Raw genomic sequence first — 24,551 nt, forward strand, 5'->3', positions numbered from 1 at the left:
AAGAAACACGGGAAAAGTAAGGAGAAAAAGATTAGAAAAGTGATGAGAAAAGAATGAGAGATTTTGGCCAGCCTTTTGATGTATATGGACTATATATAGTAGCCTACTGAACAGCAGATACTCCTGGGGGGAAAGAAATAGAAAATGCAAAAAAAAGAAAAAAGAGCTGAAGATAAAGTTCTCTAAATCTGAGTTAACTTAGATAACCAGGATTTAGAGTTACTTTTAGAGAAAAGTGAGGGCTCTGGGAATTTGGAAGAATGAGCCTAAGGAAAGTTGGACTGAAAGAAAGACTAGAATCAAAACATATTTACTTAAATTTTTATTCATATATTAATAAATCTGAGTGGCAAACTTTATTAGGAGACATTTATTGCTTTTTTCCACGTGCTGTTTATATTTTTTTCCAAAAAAAACCTTCAGACGATATCACTAATATTATGTATATTTTTTCAGGATTAGAGGAGAGAGAAAATAGTGTTTTTTGAAACAGGGGGTCAAAGGAAAATAGCAGGGAGTGACAATTCAAAGGTCAGCTGGTAAGTCAACTATCGCCCACAGGGGGCGCAAATTGTCTGTGGTAAGATCTTTAAGATGGGCTCCAAGATTCTCGTGGCGGTTATTCAATTCAACCTAGGTGCGTCTGGGAAAGGCCTTTACAAATGTAGTTAAGGTCCCAGGTGAGCTAACCTTAAGGTATGGGGATTACCCAAGTAAGCAGAGCCCTGTCAGGGAGGCCTTCACAAGCACAGACTTTTCTCAGGCTGGGTGCAGAGGTCAGAGAGAGGGTAAGGTGACCGGAGACTGGACGTGAGAGGTTTGCCTGCTGCCAGGTTATGAGAGGTCTGCAGGACCAAGAATGAGGGCGGTCTCCAGAATTGAGAGCAGCCCTGGCAGACAGGCAGCAAGGACACAGGGATCTCGGTCCTAGAGTCTCAAGGACGTGAGCTCTGCCTGTATCGGGGATGACGGAAGAAGATTGGGAGCTCCAGGTGGGAGCACAGCCAGCTGACCCTTGATTTCAGCCTCATGAGACCCTCAGCAAAGGACCCAGCTACGCTCTCCCGGACTTTTGACCTACAGAAGTACAAGATCATAGATGGGTGTTGTTTTTAAGCCACTAAATTCGCAGTAATTTGTTACAACAGCAATAGAACACTAACACACCTTCATTAAAGAAATGAAAGAGAAAGGAGGAAGGAAAGAAGAGGAATTTATCAGCCATCCGGGGCTGCCACTTCTTCCTCCTCAACACAGGCGTGGATTTCCTCCTCCGGTTCCTAACCTGCAGGCAGCTCCCGTGCCAATCCACAGGTCCCCTGAAATCCCAATCGTCGCCCAGAACCTCTCGCAAGGTTTGTATCAGCCAGGGTGAGGCCCTAATCTCCACACTGAGACGTCGTTAGATATTCCTAAATTAACATTTTAGAGACATTTCCTGTTTATTAGATTCCCTTTTGAGTATATACTTCAATTTATGAAAAGAAAATGAAATTCTTATGAAGTATTAGCACTGCATTTTTAAAATTATATATTCCAAGTTCCAAATAATTGAGCTACAGGACACAAACTGCAGGCAAATTGTAAGTTCATGTGTGTGTGTGTGCGTGCATCCCCAGATGACCTTCCTTTTAGTTTGCTATCATTTCAACTTTGGATTGAATAGTAGAAAGAACTATAAGCATATTAAATATCAGGGGATAAAAAATCATTTTGCTATTCTTTTTCTTAGCTTTGGGAATCAGTGAAGGAATTTTTAGAGTGATAACTGCAGTGCCTTCCCGAGAATACCTAGGAATCTCTGCCCCACCCTATGGAGTAAATAACCTGGTTGTTACAATAATGAAAACACGTTAGGGAATTTCCCAAGAACGTATAAAGACAACATTATCATGGCATCTACCTGCTGTGTGCAAGAGGTCCACATTTGCCAAATGTGGCCATGGTGTTCTTAAAATCTAAAGAAAGCTAGACTACTGCAAAAAATAGTTTACCCTCACTTCTTTTCTGTACTGGACACTGTTTCGGACCATATTTTACTTTTTTCCAGCCTCTACACTGGATCTACTTATTAGGAAGTAAATTAAAAAGAAAGGCTCTTGTTATATTTTCTTGTCAATAGTCTGTCTGTGTTGGCAGGAATTCTAAAGTCGAAACACTTATGGCAGCAGCAGGAACCTAACTTAAAAATTACGTGGAGAAGTGGATGAAGCAAGGCGTCGCTGTGTGAGCTGTCTGCCTGCCGAGCACTTTAAATTTCTCTCTCTTTTTTTATGATCTAAAAATAACCAGAACAGATTAACTAAACCTGCAAATAAAGAGATAGGCATGTGGAAAACGCAACCAGATTTTGAAAAATGTTCATCTGGAAAAGGAAAATTAAAGGACATTTTAATCCACCTTTTCCTGGTCATTATTAATATGATATACACTGAATTTGTGTAATGCAGCCTTCCAATTCAATTGTGTAGCTAATGGTTGTAAACAAATGAAGCATTTCAAGCCCTCTTCCACCAACTCTTTATCCTTTGTTACTTATTAAGAAGGAAAAATTTCCAGAAATATCTATACAAGTTACTCTGGATTTATTCAAATCTGTGGAAAGAGAGAAACTTAGTAAGGGGCAGGGATCCAAGCCCATTGCTCTATCTCTGGGTTGACCCCATTGTCCTTTAAGCTCTAAGCTCTGTAAATATTTAATTTCTGATACCCCCCAAATATGAAGTCATTCTAAAAGAACTCCTCCTCCGAGTATCATTTCTGCAGGCGTTAGCTGTGTGACGTTTATGGAACTTAAAGTGGTCAAGGAGATAGTTGGGAATCTGTGGAGTCTTTCCAGGGTTTCACGCAATTGCCTGTGTTTTGCTGCATTGGTTTGAGTTGTTCTTATGTAACTGTTGGGAAGTCATCATTTAAAATATATCCTAGATAATTTAGAGTTTCCCCCACCGTTAATATCAGATTAAACAGAGCCTTACAATCCTTTGGAAAATTCTACCAAAATTGCACCTGTTTGTTGCATATTTAAAAAAAGGAATTAGTACATTTTGTTATTAAAATCTTAAGGTAGGTGGTAGATGTAATTTCCCCAAATGCCTGACAGCTCCCACACGGTAGCTTTTTCAATGAGAAAGTATGACTCACTCAACCTATGGATGAGCTAATTGCGCTTTTTCATTTTATCATCAAGTTTGAATAGAGCAAGGTTTGATTTGGATAAGACTCCAAAACGTATACATAAGTAACTAACACCAAGTGTTGTTTAGAGAAGTCTTTATATCATGTCTTGACCACATAATATAAGTAGAACTTAAATTCAAATTTTGTCTATTGTAAAATCACTATTGTGCTATTTATTTGGAATTACAAACACATCATCTAGGGAAATCTGGGAGTAGAAAGAAAAGAACCACCATGTATTTATCTCTGACTCTATCCTAGGCACAATGCTACTTAGTTTATACATTCCATTTATCACCTTTATTCTCACAATGATAACCTGCTCTTACTATTTAGGAAGTCACTGTAGAACTGGCAAACAAATTAAACTTTAAAAACCAGCACATATACAGTTCTAATAGGAATATGCAAAATATTATCTGTTTTAATATGAAGCAGGAATCATCCTGCCCTCTGGACATCTCCCCAGAAGTTTCCACATGATCAATATTTAGGTTTTGGCCCTTAAAAATAAAGTGATTATATATATGGTCTGTCTTCTTTGGTAGGAACTCATCTTTTTGTGTTTTGTTTCCCTCTTTCATGAGAAATCTCTTCTTTGTTTTCAAAATCTAAGCATATATATTCTTTTCCTTTATTTCCCATCATTTACTGCTAACAAAGACCTTCCAAGTGTCCCTCTAGTTTTTCTAGAAGGATGACTCACTCCTCAAACTTACCCCTCTGGATGAGCTTATCCCTAGCAATGCTTCTCTCTGCTCTTTTGGCTCTCATTTTTGGGGTTACTTGACCAGCAGAGAGGCCTACATGCAATTTGGACTCTTCCTAAGAAGTGGTATTTCCAAATGCACTCACTCATAATTTAACAAGAAAAGTTTAAAAAAACATTTCTAAAATGAGACAAATTTACCTCTAAATAAGAAAGCCTGATTTTTTGAAATATAGTTTATTTATAAAAATAAATAAACCATAGATCAAGAGACTATTACTAAGAATATTTGGTTTATAGTTAATTTTTATGCATACACCTCTGCCTTACATTGGAAAATTTTCCATTGTCTCCTGACTCAGACTTGCCCATTGTTACCAAATAAAGACAAAGGTCTCCTTGAGTAAGGGCTCAACCTTATGTCAACTCTTCCTTTTGGCAATCTGCAGGAGCCCACGTTTAGTTTAGGACTCGGTTCAAGATTTCTCTTCCACAGATGTTGACTTAATTTAGGGACTTTCAATTTCCCGTATCAATGTGCCCAAGCCTGTGGTTTCACTTAGTAAGTGGATAAATATCTCCAGTTGATGCTTCTGTGATGATAGACATTCAGGTGAATAGGTAAAAGGTGCACCGTAAACTGTAAAGTGGAAAACACTAAGTAAAGGGGCACTGGAATTTGTTCGAATTTTCAAGTAAAATGTAAAATACTCCAAAATTGCCTCAATTAAATATTGAAATGAAAAGGGTCATGATAAGATGGTTCTTCCAATTATTTGGCATATGAAAAGATAATCCTACAAAAAGGCCTCACATGAATAACTTAATTTAAACCTGCTAACCACTTTCTCACCTCAGCAGGAGTCCACCTTCCCTTTGTCTGGAGGCTGCTTCCCTCATCTTCGCTTTCTCAGTACTGCTGCACACAATATCCAAGCCCCACCTCCCACACAGGGAATTCTTCATTCTGTCCACCCCTCCTGCAAGACTTCTGACCATCGATTCCTCTTCACACCTTGCTCAGGACATAGGAAGCGTTCAACCACTCTCTCCCACTCCTCTGGAGGGCATGAGGCCCAGAGAATCTGCCTCAGGTGGACCCATCCACCTAAAATTCCTTCCCATCCATTGGTCTTCTACCCCTTAGGAAGGTGCTGGATATGGGACATCTAGAAGTAACCTGCAGTGTCTTTAGGCTACACCCTATGAAGTTAACAAATGTTTTCCTATGCTCTGGAATCACCCACATCTTCTGCAATTTCATTCTCATCCCCTTTTCTGAGCGTGACTCTGCAGGTTGAAATACTAAACCATGTCTTACTCACCAATAGGTGTTTGAGTTCTACTCACATAGTTTCCCATTCTACCAAAGTCATCTTCCCCTGAGCTCCCTAAGCTTTGCTGTTTGCACTCCAAAATGCTTTGCTCTCTTAGAAAAACCCAGATCTTGTACATCCCATTGTGAAAGGGAACACTAACCCCAGTAACAGTCAAACCCAGAAAGCCCAGTGACTTCAGACCAATAGAAAGTTATTTCTAACTCATATGAAGACTAATCAGAACTGGGGCAGTTGGGAAGGCCCAGAAGCAAGAGAACCTCTGCACCATTGAGAGTCAAGGGTCACAGCAGACGATGGCTCTGCTGTCCTTAACACATGGCCTCCATGTTTATCCCAGGCTTCGGCATCCAGCCTGCTGGATGGTATAGGATGGAGATAGAGACAGGGTTGCAAGGGACATATTTTTGGACCTGGCTTCGAAGTGGTTTATATCAGTCACATGGACATGCTTAATGACAAGAGAGCCGAGAAAATATATTCTATCTCCGTGCCCAGGGGGAAAGGGAGATAGATACAGATAGTGAAAAACTGACCAATCTCTAAACAAATTTGTCTGTCACATCAAGCATGTTCGTATTGCATCACTATCAGTTTTGGTGCCTACTTGGAATGCTCACCCCATGTAAAAACAAAACAAAAGAAAACAAATAAAATACGAATATTTATTCTCAACTACCTTTTCTGTTATTTTCCCTAGAATGATCCTCATAGAAAGCTTCTTTACTATTTGAAAAGAGTAAAAGGGAACGATTGCTACAAGAAAGAATGGGAGATCAACTTTTGTTAATCTAGGAAAATATGATCCCTGTATCTTTACATGCATTTATAATGTTTAACTTCCTGATGGTTTTCATTCCAACTAAATATCTTGGCTGGATTTCTGGTTTCTTACCATGAGCTAGCACTGTGCTGAGCTCTGTGTATAAATTATTTGATTTACTCCTCCCAATCCTTAGGAAATAGGCACACTTATTACTTCTACTTTTCTGCGTGATTAAGATGTCTTGTTGAAGGTCCAACAAGACCTATTTTGGGTTTTGAGGTCCTAGGACCTATGTTGGAGCCCTTAGTACACATATATCTTGCTTATAGAATCACAATATTGCTGTATTTCATAGGGAAAATTATTTTATATGCTCTAGAGAAGCTGGATTTTTACAAAGATCCCGGGGTAAAAATTTTTGTAAGTCACACTTTTGTCTTGTGTTATTTTTCTCATAAATTAAGCAAATGTTTATTTTAGAGTACCTACTTTCTATTCAATTGTAAAAATAAAAGTGTTAAGTAGCATTAATTATAGCATTGATCCATGGGGCTAACTAGAGCTAAGTCTGGGAGATAGCAATAAATAAAAGTATACTCAACTAAGAGAAAATAATAGAAACATGAAATATAGTCTGAATTTTGTCACTCAAATTGTATGTACTTATTATGCTGTATAAAGATTATGGTGATCAAGTAAGGCTCTGTGAATGAGGAGGGCACTGGAACAGGATGAGAAAAGATAAATTAGGAAAAGAAGAGAGGACAGGAGAGGAGAAAATCTTGGGGGAAACAATGGGAGAAAGCTCAGAGGTGAGACAATGTGGAAATCAGAACTGGAGGCTGAATTCAACATGTGGAGTGTCAGGCAATAAATTTTGACCTGTGGTAAAAGATTTTATGCTGAAGACAGGAACAAGGGAATACAGACAAGAGACATTGGAGGTATAGGATGGGGCTTGTGTAAGAGCACAGATCTAGACACATAACAGCATGAAGGTGCCATTTCCCTGCTCAGAACCCTTCAATTGTTTTTCATTGATTGACAGATAAAGTATATAATCTCATCCATTGATATTTCAAATCAGATATCTTTTATCTCAGGGGATTGTTGTAAAAATGAACTGGACTGATAAATGTGAAAATGTTTTCTAGACACCAGTGTGCTCTATGAACAACAATCTCATCTCCATTTACTTGCCAATGAACCCATTTCCTCCATGAAACACATTTTGCGTATTCTTGCCTATGTAACTTTCTGTTCACATCCATGGTCATTTACAAAGTTAATTAGAATTCAGCGTAATAAATACCTGGTGCCTGAGCAAGGAGAGTTCAGATTCGAGAAATAATTTGTTAAGAGTCCCTGTTCTCCTTTTATCAGATCATCTGGAGCTTAACTTCTACTTTTGAAATCTAACTCTCCTTTGACCACTAAAGCCAGGCTTAGCTCTCCCTCCCTCTTAACTATCACAGTGCTTATCTGTTCACATTTTGTGGCTGTATAGCGACATCAGCATTCTAAGCTTCTTGCATATATCACCCCTTTAGATTTGAGTCTGTTATTTGAAGATATTTGATTCAGTTGTTGAACTTCCATCAGCATCATCTCCAAGCTTTAGCTCCTTTGGCAAATTCTTTGTTTGTTTTTCTGTCTTCCTTCATTGGAATGAAATTTCCATGAATGTAAGTATTTAACTGTCATATTTATCTGCTATGTCTCCAGTGCAGCTATATCTCCAGTGCACACAAGTGTGGCTCACACATATTGGACACAAAAACAAAAAACAGTTGTGGAATTAGTACTTGCCAACCCCAATGTATCCTGCTCACATCCCCGGGAGTACATAGCCAAACACCCTTTTCTACCTTTGTTCAGCAGTATGGACCAGGAAAAAAACACCTGACCCACAGGGAAATAGAATTCACTCACTCATGACTTGTCCTGAGCAGTAGAGAGACTGAAAGTCAGTTAGTCAGTCATTGATGAATTTCGAATTTGGAAAGCCATGGAATTTTAGAGACAAGGTGGCTCCCTTGGGGTCACATGCAATAATAAGCTGGATGGGAGAACGACTCTACTAAAGGAGAAAAGTGGAGGCAATGGGATGATCACTTGGTGGGAGGAGAAGAAAGAGATCATATGACCCCACAGGTAAAGAGAAAGAGGAGAAAGTGGAGAATGACAATACCTGTAGGAGCTGCCTTGGTTATTGGTAACTTCCCACTTTCCAGTTGAAGACACTTAAGAGACCCAGCTGTACTTGATGCTCTTGTGATCAATGAAGTTCTAATCAATAATTATGATGGTTTGAGGTGAACAGCTTTCAGAAGGGAAATGACTGGCTCTCATATCCTTAGTAGCCAGAATCAGAAGGTCATTGCCTTCCCTTTTCTTTAATCCTACAGTTAATCTATCACAAATAGATTGCGTTCTTAAGTTTCTTCCCAAGTAACTAAGCCATGAGAACCAGGGACAGGCAATCTATGTTTTGCTGATGTTTGAGCCCCAGTACCTGCTACGTGTAAAGGCTTACTGCACTCACTGGTTTACTCTACAGTAAGTGCCCACCTCTGCCACACAATGATTTAGACACTGGGCAGATTGCAGTGAACAAAATCAATAGCCCCTCCTTATTATCTGGAGCTTGCATTCCAGTGGGGGAAGGCAAGAGATGAACCAAAATTTAAAAAGTATTATACAAAAATGATAAGTACTGGAGATGGTGATCTTTTCAATGAAGAAAAAATGGAACCAAGTACAAAGGATTAGGATGTTCTGAAGAAGGCTGTAATTTGTGAAATAGTGATCAAGAAAGATCTAACTGAGAAGGTGATGTTTGAGCAGATACTAGAAGGAGGTGTTGGAGAAAGAAGACAAAGTACCTGTAAACGTTTTTTGGAAGAACATGAGATATATAAGTAAAAGTAATTGCAAAGATGCTAATACAAGAATGTGTGTTGTGTGTGAAAGGAATTATAGGAGAAGAGGTGTGGCGGGAGCAGAGTGGGTAAAGAGAGAGAATAAGGGAGGAGGTTACCAATGGTAACGGGAGGCCAGATCATGTAGTGCTTTGTAAAGCATGGTGATGACTTTGGCTCAGACGCTGAGGGAGATGGTCAGCCATTGAACGGTTGCAATCAGTGGAGTGATGGGATTTGACTTACATTTTAAAAGGATCTTTCTCTTTGGAGGACAAGGACAAAGATGGAGCATGTTAGGAAGAAGTTACAGCAATCCGAGGAAAAGGTGATGGTGTCTCTGTTAGGATGTAGTCCTCTGTCTGACAGATGAGGAACTTGATTTAGATTTTGGAAAAAGATCAAGATACTGAGCAAAAAAACATAGCTAGCAAATGAAAGAAGGTTTCATTTGAGCAAGATCACCCCCATCTGAGAATCTTCTAGTAGTGCCATGAGGGGAAAGAAAAGAAATGTATAAAGAAATAGGAGGATCAAGAATAGCAATAAAACAAGATCAAATGTTTAAGACAAAAGCTACTGGAAGAAGGCAATGAGTCCTCTAATCAAATACTGGCAATAGCGATAAGATGGGAATAAGGGAGAAAGATACTGGAAAAGGACAATGGCCAAGTAACCAGATGAAACATTGAATTAGGAGAAACGATTGGGGCTAGAAGGAAAAAATGAGAAAAGAAAAGGCAACTCCGAGATAGTTGGTGGGAGCAGTGGGGAAGGACTAAAGTAAGCCTCCACAAACTGGGTTCCAGTCACAGCTCCCCAGCCCCCTAGGTCTGGTGACCCTGAGAAAGCCTCTTCTCATCGTGAAGCAGATTCCTCTCCAAAATCCAATGGAGAGAACATCATTTGGTCTTATTTGCTCACAGTGCTTTGTGGCTTAGATGGGAATATATGGGAAACTACTTAGAACATTAGAAGTTGCTTTACAACTGTATGATTATTATTATTATTATGTGCATGTAGGAAAATTGTTAAAAATATCCAGTTTGGTTTTTTTTCCAAAATTAATCATGATTAAGCATGTGTTTTCCTCTGTAATTCTTTTGTTTTGCAAAGAAGGAGGCAAGAGGGATTGATGCATTTGTAGTTGCCTATATATTTTCTTGTTATCATTTATATCATAATTAAAGTTATTAAAACTTCATTAGATCTGCAAAAGATCTATTGCACGTCAAAAAAAGAAAGACATTAACAGTAAGATTAGGAGTGGAAATACATTTTAAAGATGGGAGCAGAACCTAGAAAAATAAGAACTGCTAGTTACTGTAGCACCTCTGTACATCTCTGTAGCATCTTCTGTAGTATCTCTCTTTACAGTAGGTGCTTCTGAGCTAGAGCTAAGCCATACACATCATGCTGTAATGTAAAGGATATTATACCACGTTTTACAAAAGAGGGCACCAGGACTCAAAAACTGCATTTATTCAACAACCATTTAAATGCTTACTATATTCTGGCCTTGAGGAAACAGTGTTAAGTAATTGTATCCTTAAGCCCAATGGGATAAGACATATAATATCTTAATAATCTATAAATATGACACGTGCTATATAAATGGGGGAAGACACAAACATGCAATAATGAGTACTTAATAAATATAATAAATACATGAATGGTAATATTTCAGAGTCCTAGTGTTATGGAGAACATAGAGCAAAGTGATGTCATGGTGTCAAAAGAGGGAGGATTTCTTTAGATTGGACAATCAGGGACTTTGGAACAAAGACCTGAATAAAAAGAGCCAACAATGTGATATCTTCATTCAGATAATTACAGGAAGAGGGGAAATAAAATAAAATGGCCTCAAGGGAAGACAAGTTTAAGAGATCACTAAAAAAGGTACTGTTAGCACTTAGTATGAAATGCAGAAAGGAGTGGAGCTAATGCTATAGACGTGGGTAGGAATCTGATTACTTGGACCATGTTAGGAGGTTGCATTCTTATTCTAAACCCAATGGGAAAATGTTGGAAGTTCTTCAGAAGGGCATAATGTGGTCTGATGTCTTAAAAGTTCACTCTGTCTGTTGGATAGAGAAATTATTTTGGGAGGGCGAAAGCCATGGAAGAGCAGAGATGAGTTCAGAAGCTTTTTAGTAGTCCAAGCAAAAGATGACTGCGGTTTGGGTCAGAGTTTTAGCAATGGACGTGAAGGAAAGTGAACAGATTCAGATTGTAGTTTGGAAGAGTAACTAGGTGTTGGATTGCAGGAGGTGGAAGAGGGAAAGAGCAGAGTCAAAGATGACTTTCTTTTTGGCCTGAGCAACATGTTGAAGATGAAGTCGTTTGGTGAAATGGACTGGAGAGGGACTGATATTCAACAACCTGGTAAATGATTTGCTAGACACCATTCAAACAGTAAATAGTAAATCAGACAGAGCTTAAAGCCAACCTTGGAAAGTTTCAAGGATTTTGATACTTCATCCTTCTGCCTAGTGTAGAATAGATATAACAAATAAGAAATGTTCCAAGTTTGGAAGGAAATCAAATTGTGAATATATTTAATTGTTCACATAGAAGATGGTTTTGCAGGTTTTCCACTGAGTAGAAACCACAACATACACACACATACACAGAATGACACACAGGTGAGCCTGTTCCTAACCTAGTTCTTCTGATGTCATGTTGTATGTAGGATGTTTGTGTGTTCATGCATTCATATATTTGTTCACGTGAGCAATTTCTCAGTGGAAAGGTATTTATGAACATGATCAACCTGAAGGACTTGAAAAAACATAGTTAGAGCACAAAGTCCACATTTCAAGGACAGAATTCTCCAGTTATTAGGTGTAAGGTATTTTCTCTGTTATTGCACTTTGCTGCAGAGTTTAGGTCTTTCAAAACAGTTTTAGTCCTATAAACTTCCTAGACGGGTCACAGCAGAGGAAAGTATCAAGGGGCCAACATAAGCCCATTTTGGATAAAGGAAATTTAGTTATACAAAGAAAATTGTAGTAAGACTAAAACTATGAATATTGTACAGTGACTTAAACACTAAAACATCTAAGCTAATTGGTGGCTCAGGGCTGAACTACTAGGAAAGTTCCCACACTTCATGCTTAGTGAAAAATTAGGGTATGTGTGGTCAGAAAGAAAATTCCTCTGGTCTAGTGTTACACACTTTAGGTGAATTATGGCTCTCACCCTTCTTAAGCATTTACCATCAGCCACCTAAAGTTAATGGTAAGTATTAGCTCATCAATCTAGGTTACATGAGCATTTGAATTAACTGGATTATGTTGAGATTTACGTGATTAGAATTTGGAAGTCAGGTCCCAGAGTCCTGGTTAAAAACTCTTAATCCTCCAAAGTAGGTCAGCTGAACATTTTAGCATTTTACTTTTACATAATTGCTGAAATTGGGACAATTATTCAGACATTAAAATAAATTAATTTAGATTTAAATGCTTAATTTAAAAAATATGGTGTTTCATGAAGAATAACAAAGAATAGCACAATATGTAATAAAACATTTAAAATTAAATAATAGAAGCATACACATATACGTATATGTATACATATACGTATATGTGTGTGTGTAAATGTATACACATATATATAAGTACACATATATATTTTTTAAATATAAAGTAAAAACCTCAGGACATACAAGGAACACATTCAGAACAACTTTAGGATAGCGGTTATCTCTAGGCAGAGGGAGGAAGGAGGTAGAAAAGGATGGATAATGGCATTTTAGCTGTTTATCATGATGTTTCACTTAAAACATACACATATATAAAGAAGAAAAAAAAAATCCAGTGAGTCACATTGAAGAATTCTGAGAATAACACGGAAATGTGTGACAATGGAATGAAATTAATTTTTCACAGCACATATATGCTACTTGTACTCATTGTATATGCCATGGATGAGAATAAAATTTAGAGGTGAAAATATCATAATTATTTTTCCCTTAAATGCCATGTATTCTTTTATTACTATCAATCCCTGCTTAATGAGGATTGTGTGCCACCCTGAATATTTATCTGATATTCTAGGTAATGGGATAATGCTGAAGAAAACATGTCAAAAGACAATTTTAATAGAAGAATTTTTGAGCTTTGAGTGTATCTGCTTTTCTTTAAGGGCTGACTAACTATATTTGCTCTTATCCAGTGAAGAGTTGAAAGTTAATGTTTTTCCGAATTAATCTATGGAAATCAGAAAATAAATCCTCAGATTTTAGTGTAAGGTTTTACTCTAAATGCAAAAGGTATGTGGGGCTAAGAAGAAAGATCTGAGAGACCTCATTCACTGATGCTAGCCAAGGTGAGGGGAAGAAGGGAAGGAGCAATCCTTGAATCATATCCATTTCTCTCTATCTAATAAACATGGTCCATTATGCATTTTGGTTCTTTTATTTTCTATTTGGAGGTCTAGTGGTTAAGATTCGGCACTCTCGCCCTTGTGGCCTGGGTTCATTTCCAGGCCAGGGAACCACACACCAATTTGTCTGTTGGTATCCTGTGGTGGCTGCACGTTACCTTGATGCTGAAAGCAATGCCGCCGGTATTTCAAATAACAGCAGGGTCACCCGAGGTGGACAGGTTTCTGCAGAGCTTCCAGACTAAGAGAGACTATGCAGCAGGACCTGGCCACCTACTTGTGAAAAAAAAAAAAATGTCTTTGAAAACCCTGTGAATATCAGCAGAGCATTATCTGATACTGGAAGATGAGAGGATGGTGCAAAAAGACCAGGCAGGGTTCTGCTCTGCTGTCCACACAGTCGCTAGGAGTTGGAATCCACTGGATGGCATGAACAAAAACAAGTTTTCTATTTATTCTCAAGAAGGCCAGTCATAAGCCGTCAAAATTAAGCATTGGAGACTTGTGCAGGGCATTCTTAATGAAAATTTGCAGCTGTAGCCTTTGCTCTCACCTGGCTGTCAGCCTAAACATAAGTTTGGAGACAGTGCAAGATACACCATTCCCTGTGATTTCTCGACAGTAGCCTAAATCAGGCATGCTTTCTTTGTAATAGCCAGAGGTGCTTATCAAGAAGGATGGCGGTGTCTGCTGTCTGGGTTGGAAGGCTATAGATTAATGTGTTGTTTTAAAGTATGTAATGTGCCCAAAGGCTGTAGCAATAGGGAAATAAATCATTTGGGGAGGGGGATTCAGGAATGCAAGTGTGGGGGGAACAAAGTATGCATGCAGGTTGCCAAGGGAACCAGAGTTCTGATTAGTAAATGAAGTATAATAACCTGTCCCACATAAATCTCCAGGGTCCTAGAAGGGAGCTTTCAAGTGGATAACAAAGTTGATTCACTAGTTCTCCTTGACACTCAAGCTGAAGATCTAAGTTAAGTTGTTTGTGACACTTGATGACTTCCTTCAAGTATGGTAGTAAGATTCTTGCCCCCATCAGGCCAACTACGTAAGGTGTTTTGAAGTTTGAATTTAGGCTACAATGAAAGAACCCACAATTGAACTTGGGATCAATTTTGAAAATTCAAAAGAAAGTAAAAACATATTCTAATCAAATTAGGTTAGAAAATCATAATGCACTTTAAACTGTCAGATTATTTTTAAAGCATAAACTGCTATAAAATATCAGGTTATGATTGAAGATTATACAGTAGAAAACATTGTGAGAAAGAGTAGTAAAATGATAATGTAAGTTGAAGTAAACTTTGCTTCATTTGCTTGCAGTAAATATATATAATTTATAGTGATACTTTATTGATACAAGGGATGTTTTCTAAGAACTCACAGAAACCTGCTTAAGGAAGAAAAGAAGTCACTGAAATCTTACAGGCCCCAAAATTACACTAAGTATTTGGATGTGAAATTCAAAACAAAACTATGTTAGCCAAGTCATAGAAATTATTTTCCATGACATGATGTATCATTGTGTGTGGTAAAAATCGAGCAGAGTATTCTCAAGGTATACTCTTGGGAGTGATGGGCAATATTCTTTCACTGAAGTTAAACACTTTTATTTATTTTTTTCCACTGAGTGTAGCTTTAAAGTTTTAGTGTTAATTGTTGGCATAATGTGGAGGTTGTATGACTTTACAATGTGGGAGATGGAGAGAGGATGGGCTGTCTTTTATCTACAACTAGGTTTGAACATGTCTTTGTATAACATGTTTTTTAGGAATGACTTTGTTGAAGTTCCCAGAAGGAGCCTTAGGGTAAATATCCTTGCTTATTGCTACAATCCATCTGATGCTAAAGAAACAAATTTGGATGTGATGAAGACATTTCTTCCCTTGAGATCAAACCTGAAACAGAATTATGACAGCTTGTGAATCTAGCCAATACCTTTAGGAAAAAGAAGAAAGAAAATGAAAGATGGAGAGAGAGAGAATGAGAGAGACGAGAGAGACCAGGTCCGCTCAGGGCCAATTATGAAGCCCTATCTGATAATGATGAGAGGTGTCCAAATCCAGGGACCTAAAGGAGACTCAGAATTCAGGCACCATTCTCTGCTGTTTGGGGCATGCCTTCGCCCTTGGAGATAAACCAAGAAGTCAAGCTGTTGTCTGGGAATGCTATACTCCAGAGCACGCAGACAAGGATGACAGTGCTCTGAGCCCCATAACAATACTTTTGCTTTTGTTTCTTGTGGATATGTGAGACCTTTCATGCATATGTGCTTTGTTTGGCACTTGGGAAATAAAAATTTCCTTTTCTTACCTTGTGCCCCTGCAGAGTCGGGTTTCTGGTAGCAGGCCTGTTCTTAAGCACTTTTCTTTGGCATCTATTTATTGTTTGAAGAGGCAAGATATAGCTGAAATTGTTTTCAGTGATGTATATTAAAAATCACGGATTGCTGAAAGCATTTGATGTTATTTTATTAAAGGCAAGATCTCTAGCTTTTTTCTATCTCAAGGCAGATTTTTTCATGGTAAATGAGCCATGCCTATCGATTTTATTTTTTCCTGAAATGTACATATCTCTGCAATGTCTCAGAGAGCTTGGGAATTATGAATTTATTTTACAAATTATCAGACTAATAAAGAAGCAGGTATAAATTAATTGGAATAAGTTAATTTTAGTTCTAATTTGAAATATCACACAGAGTTTCTTTGAGTTAGGAAAAAGAAGAAAGAATAAAGCGCCTACATGAAGAAAAGCAGAGAAATAGGCTTTGTTTGTCAGTATCTATTCTCCCTCGGGATATAAATAGTTTCTAATCAATGTGTGCTCATAGAGTAAAGATCATGCATTGTCTTTATAGTTTCAAAAGTCATCATAATTCAGAGCACAATACGGGGCTCCTAGAAGGTGTTTACGTATGAAAAATTGTCAATTTGTCTTGACTTTTGGCCCCTGGTGAAATTGAAACACAAAATAAATAAGGAAAATATGATGATATTTTTCTAGGACACTACAAATATCCAGGTACAGCTGAGTAGGACCGACCCCCACATTGTGTACCAGCGTGTGCAGTATTGTCTTCAGCTTGACTGCAGATATAATGGAGCCTCGTTCAACCTGGCCTGAGAGGCCAAGACCTTGTGGGTATTTGGAGGATGCACTGCCCCAAACTGAGGGATTCTAATATGAAAAGGAGGATGTGGGATGCAGAAAGCAGGCAAACACCAAATGGCTTTGACACTGCGAGCACTTCAGTTTGAGCTTCTCTATCACTCTCTCGCCTACATCACCTTCTCTATCAAAGCACGTATCCTCTACTGCGTCAACTGTCAGCTTCCCCTAGGTCACCTCTCCACTTAACATATTGCCAAATTTGTAAACTTCTTTTGTATTCTGTTTTCTGCTATCCTGTCTCCTTTTCCTTTATGGTTTTATGCTCTTTTTGATTCCTTTATAGGCATTTTTGCATTTTAGTGGGGTTTATAGGCTGAGCAGAATTGGAACACATGTTCAATCTACCATGCTTCCTTCAAAACTCTTGATTTTTTGTAATAAAACTGATAAATCTTTACCATGATTGCATCATATATACCTTACCCCGCCTGTGCTTTGTTTTTCTGTTTTGCTTATGATTGTGTAAAATGTTTTTGAACATGATTTTTCTTTCCTTTCATCATTGATTCTAGTATTTTCTTTATTGTTTTAAGATGATTTATATATAACAGTTATAAAACTTTTCAATATTTTTAAGAGAATTAACTCAAATTTAGCTGCAGTATATTTTGGCTTACCATGTAAATTGAGCGTCTAATTTGACTAACTTTTTTCCAGTCACTTTACTTGAAAGAGAATTGTTTGTTTAATGTTCTATGTTCCGTTGTTACTGATGCTTCTATTATTATATTTATTTATATATAATGAGAACTAATTTGACCTGATATTCTAATCACCAGTCTTTCCAGGAGACTGTGTTATACTTTGTATTATACAGAAATTCTAAATAGAAACTATTTTCTAGAAGGCTCATCTTCTTTGTGATATATTCTAGGATCCAGAGTCTCATCTTTCTTTCCTATTCATTTTTGAAATTTTACTGATCACTTTGTTTCTCTGAAAACTTGTATAATTATTTTGTCAATTTTACATTAAAATTTCACTGAACTTTTTCAGTTAAACTTGAAAAATAGAGTGAAAACATCTTTGAAGCCCAAATTTTATTTCCATTCTCCCTATAGAAACTGAATCAAAAAAAGCTGTCATATAAAAGGACAATCAGAGTATGCAGCCAAACAAATCAGAAAAAAACATATTTTATATGTGTTGCACAGTAAGCTAATAAATATATTATGTTAAATATTTCTTATTTGTGTGCATGTATTTTTTCTTCTTCCCATCCCAGAATACAGAAGAAGTATCTCTTTTCCATTTAGTTTTGTTTTCCTTTAGATTTCTCTTTGTTTTGAAGTTTAAGAAATCACCTCTGCTCCTTTCATTGCAGAGATATCACCTCAAGTTCATAAGAACTATATTCGTGTGTTTCAGCAGGTAGCAAAGGGAACTTACCAGAAAGTTAGTGAAGCTCAAACTCCAACCCTCATTTATTTCCTAAAACCCTGATAGGGGCCCTAGGAAACTTCTTGCTAATTGCATGTTTTTTCAAAATTTATAATAGTTTTTAAAAAATAATTTTGCTAAAAGAAAGTGCCCTTTTACGGAGAAAATAAATCAAATGCTTAGGGTTTCTCAATTCAAGACTTACTTCTTCCTTACTACCAATTGGACTATCTCCTTTTCCTCTCTGCACATGAGCCCACGCTGTAGTGAGGATCAAATGTGTCAAACACACAAAAAGAAAGAAGAAAAAGGAGACCGGCTGGTGTAACATAGTATGAGAATGTCAGCAATTATGTTAGACTTTAAACAATCTACTTAATTAAATCTTAAACAAAAAAACATAAAGTTTTGGTGTTGAATGTAAGTTGGGGACAACTTATAGAAGGTCTTGAAAGCCGCTGGAGGGAATTTTGTCAGATATTCAAGGAACTAGAGTGGTACTTTGTTCTGTGTGTTCTCGCAGAGTCACATAAATATAATCTCTATAATTTCTAGAGCAGACCATGCCTTATGCTTCCCTAGAAGTGGGCTACGAGGATGCACTCTCAAATAATCTCATGAGGTAATATCATCACTCTCTTTTTATAAATTAAGAAACTGAGGTATTGAAATGTGAGCTATCTTGTCGAATTTCTATAGCTCTGTAGAAGTGAAAGTGCGTGGAAATCCAGGCATCTTTCCTCAGGGCCCACAGTCTTAAGCACAACATCATCCTGCTTCCTCTTTGGGATAAACGAAAATGAGGTTAGAAGAAACATGGATAACGTGAAGGAATAAGTTACGTGCACTCAAGTATAAGCTTGCAGAAAATTGTGGTCAGAATGAAGAAAACATGCACATGAGACATATTTCAAGGTAAACATTGGCAAGGTCTAATGATGCATTTTATTAGAGTAATGGAGCAAAGAGAGAAAAATAAATTCAAATATTGAAATTGCATGACTATGAAGATAACCAAGTCATTGTCCAAGATAAGGGTCTTGGACTATAAGCAGATGCACTTGACTTGTTCACATGTTTGTTTGCATTTACGGTAGAAATTCTGTCAGAAGCCCCTTTGGGCACAGTGTAAGCTGGCAGAGAGGTCAGACGTTGAGGTAACATCTTACAGCTGTTAACCTCACCATGGGTGGTCAAACTGTAAGAATAGAAATTCTCTAAGTGGAGACAATGGAGAGAATATTCTGGAGGGCCAACAGCTAAATATCATTGAATACTCAGTTATAGGGGATAGGAAAGACCTATCAGATGTGGCAGAACAGAAAAGTCATCTCCAAAGTGGGAAGTGTGGTGAGGACAGTGACTACAATAAAGAGAGCTGCATCATCAGTTCACGCTCTTGTGCACAGGTTGCTGTTCCAGCAAGACCTTTCGGTAATATTCTGTGGCAGAAACTGTGTTTCTTATTTCTCTCTAGGTGGAGCCTCTTTAGTTAGTTTACATGAGTAAAGGCAATGACGCTTGTGTCATTGGGCCTGATATTAGGAAATATAACCGAAAGTCATTTTAATGATTGCTTCATAGCTGAAGGCCTTTGAATCAATGTACGTGTGTTTTATTGAATACATAAGTATTTTAAGTGTGTACATATTTGAAGAGGGAACATTTTAAGGATTTAACATCTAAGTACACATCAGAGCAGGTTATTTATACTTTAGTTATGGTTTTGTCAACACATTAGCTATTTTTTGTGCTGCGATCTTTTAAATTTAGCAGATATCTTGAGTTCTCTATTCTCTGAGGAAAAATGCAAACACGGCATAATTGGAGGATGATCTTTATTTAGCAAGCATAAGGTTATCATGGCAGTTACTGATGAGTCTTAGATTTTCTTTTTTTAAGATTGGCACCTGGGTTAACATCTGTCACCAATCTTCTTCTCCTTCTCCTTCTTTTTATTCTTCTTCTTCTCCCTAAAGCCCCCCAGGACATAGGTGGATATTCTAGTTATGAGGAACTCTGGTTGTGCTATGTGGGACGCCTCCTCAGCATGGCCTGATGAGTGGTGCCACGTCCATGCCCAGGATCTGAACCAGCGAAACCCTGGACTTCCAAAGCTGAGCACGTGAACTTAACCACTCGGTCATAGGACTGGACCCTTGGATGTTTTTAAGTAAACTACATTTCCCCAGTTATATGAGGTGGTGAGTGACCATAGATCACTGAATCCCAGCCCCAAGTAAAACCCTAGGGGTACTGGAGTGGGCATAGAGAATTACTAGTCATCCAACTTAGTTACCACTCAGTAACTGACAACCATTGCTCAGCATAAGAAAATAGTCAGAAATAGAAAATAAAGTAGATAATGTAAAAAGTATGCAATTTTGTCTCTGTCAGATTGGAAAAAAAATGTGAAACCAGATGAAAGAAATGTGGAAATGAAGAGACTAATAAAATGAAATATATTTATTTAAGGGGATACTATACAGCAATTAGATGTTATGGATTGAATCTGTACATATCAACACGAATAGATTTCAAAAACAAAATGTTGATTGAAAGAAATAAGATTAGATTTATGTATCACACCAAGGATACAAAAATGTTATAGCCAAGAAATATTTTGAAAAATATACAAACTTTTAAAACAAGCCGATAGAATCTGGACTGGAAGGATGTATTTTGAATACTTTAGGGTATGTTTCTATGGAAAATGGGAAAAAGGGATTGGAAATGTAGGATAAAGAGGAAAAATCATGTACAATAAAAGACAATCTCAGTCTGAACTGGTAATATTACACCACACAAACTGCAGAGACCCTGAGGTCCTTGAGGTAATTCTCCTCTTCATTTAAAAAACATGAAAATCCTCTTCATTGTGCATTGCTGTTTACTTTACAAACCATTTTCACATCATTTATCTCGTATAAATTAATCTAAGGAAAATATATTTGGATATTTAGGCTTAGTTTAAAAGAATGGGGTCTAAATAGGATGACTTCTGTTAGACCATATTTCTGAAAGACTATCACTAAGCCAGTAAAATGCTTCTTGGAGGAATTTATTGAAAATAAGAAAAGTGGTCCAATGATGCAAATGATTCAGGAGCCACTGATGATCATGGAAAGGCAGGTAACAGGCTTCAGTTCTGTTATTGTCTAATTGGCCTTTCTTCTACAAGTATGCAGACACACAAGGATGCAGGGAAGGTTACACGGTCTTTTACTCAAATCTTCAGATGTCCATCCTGTGGAGATAAAAAATTACAAACCTTATATCCTTTAGCTCTACCCTGGCCCAAGGGCAGCAGAAACCTGGTACTGTAAGCTTTCCTTCGCCACTGTTACTGAAGTACCTTGGGAAGACAGGAGTGTGTTGCCTGGTGAGCAGTGGAGCAGCGTTCTCACCCAGACCTTCCTGTCTCCTTGGATGTGAGTCAAAGTGGGGGACTGTTCGAAGACCCAAAGAACACAAGCCTTAATCCACAGTTGGAAAACAAATTCCCTTCTTGTCTACTTTATGGTTATTCTTAATCATGTTATAAAATATCCTGGCTTTTTTTCCCCGCAGATGTTCCCTCGAGACATCTACACTTAAAATTATCGTTAGCGTTCTAGAATGTAACACTTAATCACTAAGTAATACCTAAGCATCTGTGATGGAAAATTACAGTAAGTGCTTATCTACAGTTTTGCTGACATATTCTGTAACTTTACAAGGAAATACAGGGGCTTTGTTTATGGAAAGCATTTAGCTGCTTTGCCTAGTTTTCACTCTTCAAGAGTTGATCGTAACAACAACAATATTACTATCTGAAAACCAACGCAAGCCTGAAGGTTTTTCTCACAGTCTAAAGCAAACTGAATTCAACTTGGGTGGGTGGATGGGACATGCATTTTCTTTGCTAAGGACTTCATTTCTTGCATTATTCAAAGGTGCAAGAACCTCATTCCCAGGCCTTCCTCAAGCGCGTATGCTGATCTCCTTGCCTCTCCCTCTTTGTTCGACCTTCTCTCTTCCTCCTTTGCTGTCCCAGTGGCCTCAACTGGCTCCATTCTCTTCCCTAAGGATGTGGTTAAGGTCCAAGCTCCCTCTGGAATCTTTTAAGTTGCCCAGTTTCCAGTGTGTCTAGGAGGTATTGGAAAAAATTGCAAACGAAGGTAAACAGTTCATACTCTCTTAAAATATCTAAACTCAAGGAAACCACATACTGGGATGAGGCCTTTCCTACTTTTCTACTTCATCACCCCAATCTCATTTGCCTAAAGAATTTATATTATTCTTATTTACATTCCTCAGTCTCATGTATTGAACTTATAGCCCTAGCCTTATTACACTTAGAGAGTGTTTGTCTTCTACATGCTCTGGGGCATATTACAAATCTTTCTTTGATTGTCTGACAGTAAGATGTGCCAACCCCAAGCCTCTAGTCCTCATGTTTGAGGGTCTCCCTTGGTTTCTGTAGAGATGTTGTGACGTCATTTCACAGTGGCTGTTTGTGGGTTGCACATCTGGCTTTGAAGAGACACCTTTTTTCCATTTATTATTTTTTTAACATAGTCTACAAATTGTTTACCACGTCCCTTCAATTTTTCAGGCATTCTGCCACATATTTGAGATAAAGGTATCTGAAGCTTGTGGTCCAGCTATCCAATGAGTTCCTGTAACTTTTGCTCCACATTTTATTTATGGTAAAGTTACATAAGTTGCTTAGCAAAACTTTTGTGCATGTTTACCAGTGAAGTATTCATCATAGTTTTCCTTTTATGAGAAATATGGACATAATATTTCTAAAGACAAAAGCGACTTAAGAATTAATTCTCTCAAATCCACTTCCCAATTACAATGACGAATATCTAATTGGCTTTAGGGTAACTGAAGAGAGAAGCCAGAAATAGCAGAAAGATGGATCAGAAATTGCAGTTAACGTCTTCCGCCTTGCCTTGTGGTTTCTACATGTGAACTGAAGTTACCATCTTGCCAATTTCAAGTGCAAATTAATTTAGATTACAATTGACATTTAGGTTTGAAGAGGGAGAGGAAAAAAATCAACAGTATGTGAACACTGAAACCATAAATAGCAACAAGTGGAAATCCCAAACGTCAAATGCTTTTGAAGCATGTTGTAAAATCCCGCAAAAACATATGCAAGTGTATAATGGATAAAATAATCATGGAAGGTTGACATATAGGCCTTAAGCCACAGGGACCATGATGGGATTTTTTTGTTATTGTTACTCTAATACTTCAACATAATTTCTGGCATAGAAAAATATGCAAATGTTAAAGAAAGAAGAAAAATGTGCTTATTTTATTAGGCTTAATTATAAGGGAGAACAAAAAGCACTTGGAACTTTTTTTTTAATGAATTCATCTCATTCACCAAAACCAAGAGCCCAGAAATCACTTCTAGCTTAAAAATGCATTTTTTCCCTAAGATCAGGGCACTGATTTGATGAATGTTCTCAAGTTAATCACCCATATAGGACTTCTTGAACATTACTCTGACATTGAGCGCTGTCTGTGTAACTTAATGTTATAAAACCTGGAAGGCATATTTATAGCCCAATCCAGATGGACCAAAACAAAGTACAATTATTCCTTCAAAAGTCGACCTTTGCATACAGATTAAAATGGATTGCTTCCAAGATTCAAATGGAGAAATGAACTCAGTTCCCCAATTGTGGTGCGTTCATTATGGCCCTATTGGACTTGGTTGTGGGCAGTGCTAATTAGTGACATGTCTGTGTTAAAAGTTGGACTCACAGCCTGATTTGCAAAGTGGCAGCAGGAAGAATTGTTATGAAACCAATTACAGCTATCAGAGATGGTGCTGTTTTAAATAGGATGTGAATTAAAAGGTTTCACAGAGGCAAATGAAAATGATTTTACTATTGACTATGAACATTCCCATGCAAAGATAGGAATATCTGTGTGTTCGGCCATTTCTAGATAAACCATGTTATTCTATTCCCCTTGCAAAATTAAAATGGAAAGTTTAATTTTGATTCCCATGGGGAGGTGAGGATAAAGAGAGGATTTTATGACCTCTTTTCCTTTTTCATAATTTTTAAAGGAATACAGATATTAAAAAATTTTAATCTTAGAGGGCTCCATTGTATATACTTTGGGTGTTTACAGAAGATATATTGTTTTCTTTTCAATATCTTTTCTGAGTATTACTAAGTGCTATGAATTCTTTACAAACGTCAAAAATCTAACTTTTAGCACTCTCATGAGAGAAACCATATCCCAGTATTTATAGAGGCGTTGCTGAGGCTGAAATAGCTTAAAAAATTGTCCCCTGCTCTCAGTAGATTTGGGGCAGACTAGAGATGCCAAATCAAGTTTTTTCTGGTGTTAGAATCTTTTACTTAAGTCTAAAACCACTTTTTCCCTGATGAATCTGACTACTAAGTTCCAAAAGAGAAGACAGAAGAATTCCTGTGAAACTAATGATACTGGGATGTACAACAATAGTGATTCCATGCATAAGGCAGAGATCAGTTTGTATTGTATTATTCTAAGCAGACTTTCAATGGATATCAACCTGTTGAGGTGGATCTGTGAAATGATTTTATTTTGCAGTGACCATTCCTCCACTGTGCTATATAGAATCACCTTTCATGCTATTTAGCAGCTCTTTTAACTTATTGACTGATTCCTTAACTTTTCAGCCACTTTAAGCTATTACATTA

At 37.5% G+C, this 24,551-nt stretch overlaps 1 long non-coding RNA gene across 1 annotated transcript in view; it reads left to right on the forward strand.

Annotated features, from left to right (window-relative positions):
• Nucleotides 1-715: 715 nt before the first annotated feature.
• Nucleotides 716-24,551, forward strand: part of LOC103548470 (uncharacterized) — a 43,987-nt gene continuing 20,151 nt past the window's right edge. Inside the window, exon 1 of the long non-coding RNA XR_544259.2 lies at nucleotides 716-1,355. This is a non-coding gene — a long non-coding RNA (uncharacterized lncRNA). The remainder of the gene's footprint in view (nucleotides 1,356-24,551) is intronic.

This window comes from Equus przewalskii, chromosome 16, assembly GCF_037783145.1.
Source record: "Equus przewalskii isolate Varuska chromosome 16, EquPr2, whole genome shotgun sequence".
NCBI lineage: Eukaryota > Metazoa > Chordata > Mammalia > Perissodactyla > Equidae > Equus > Equus przewalskii.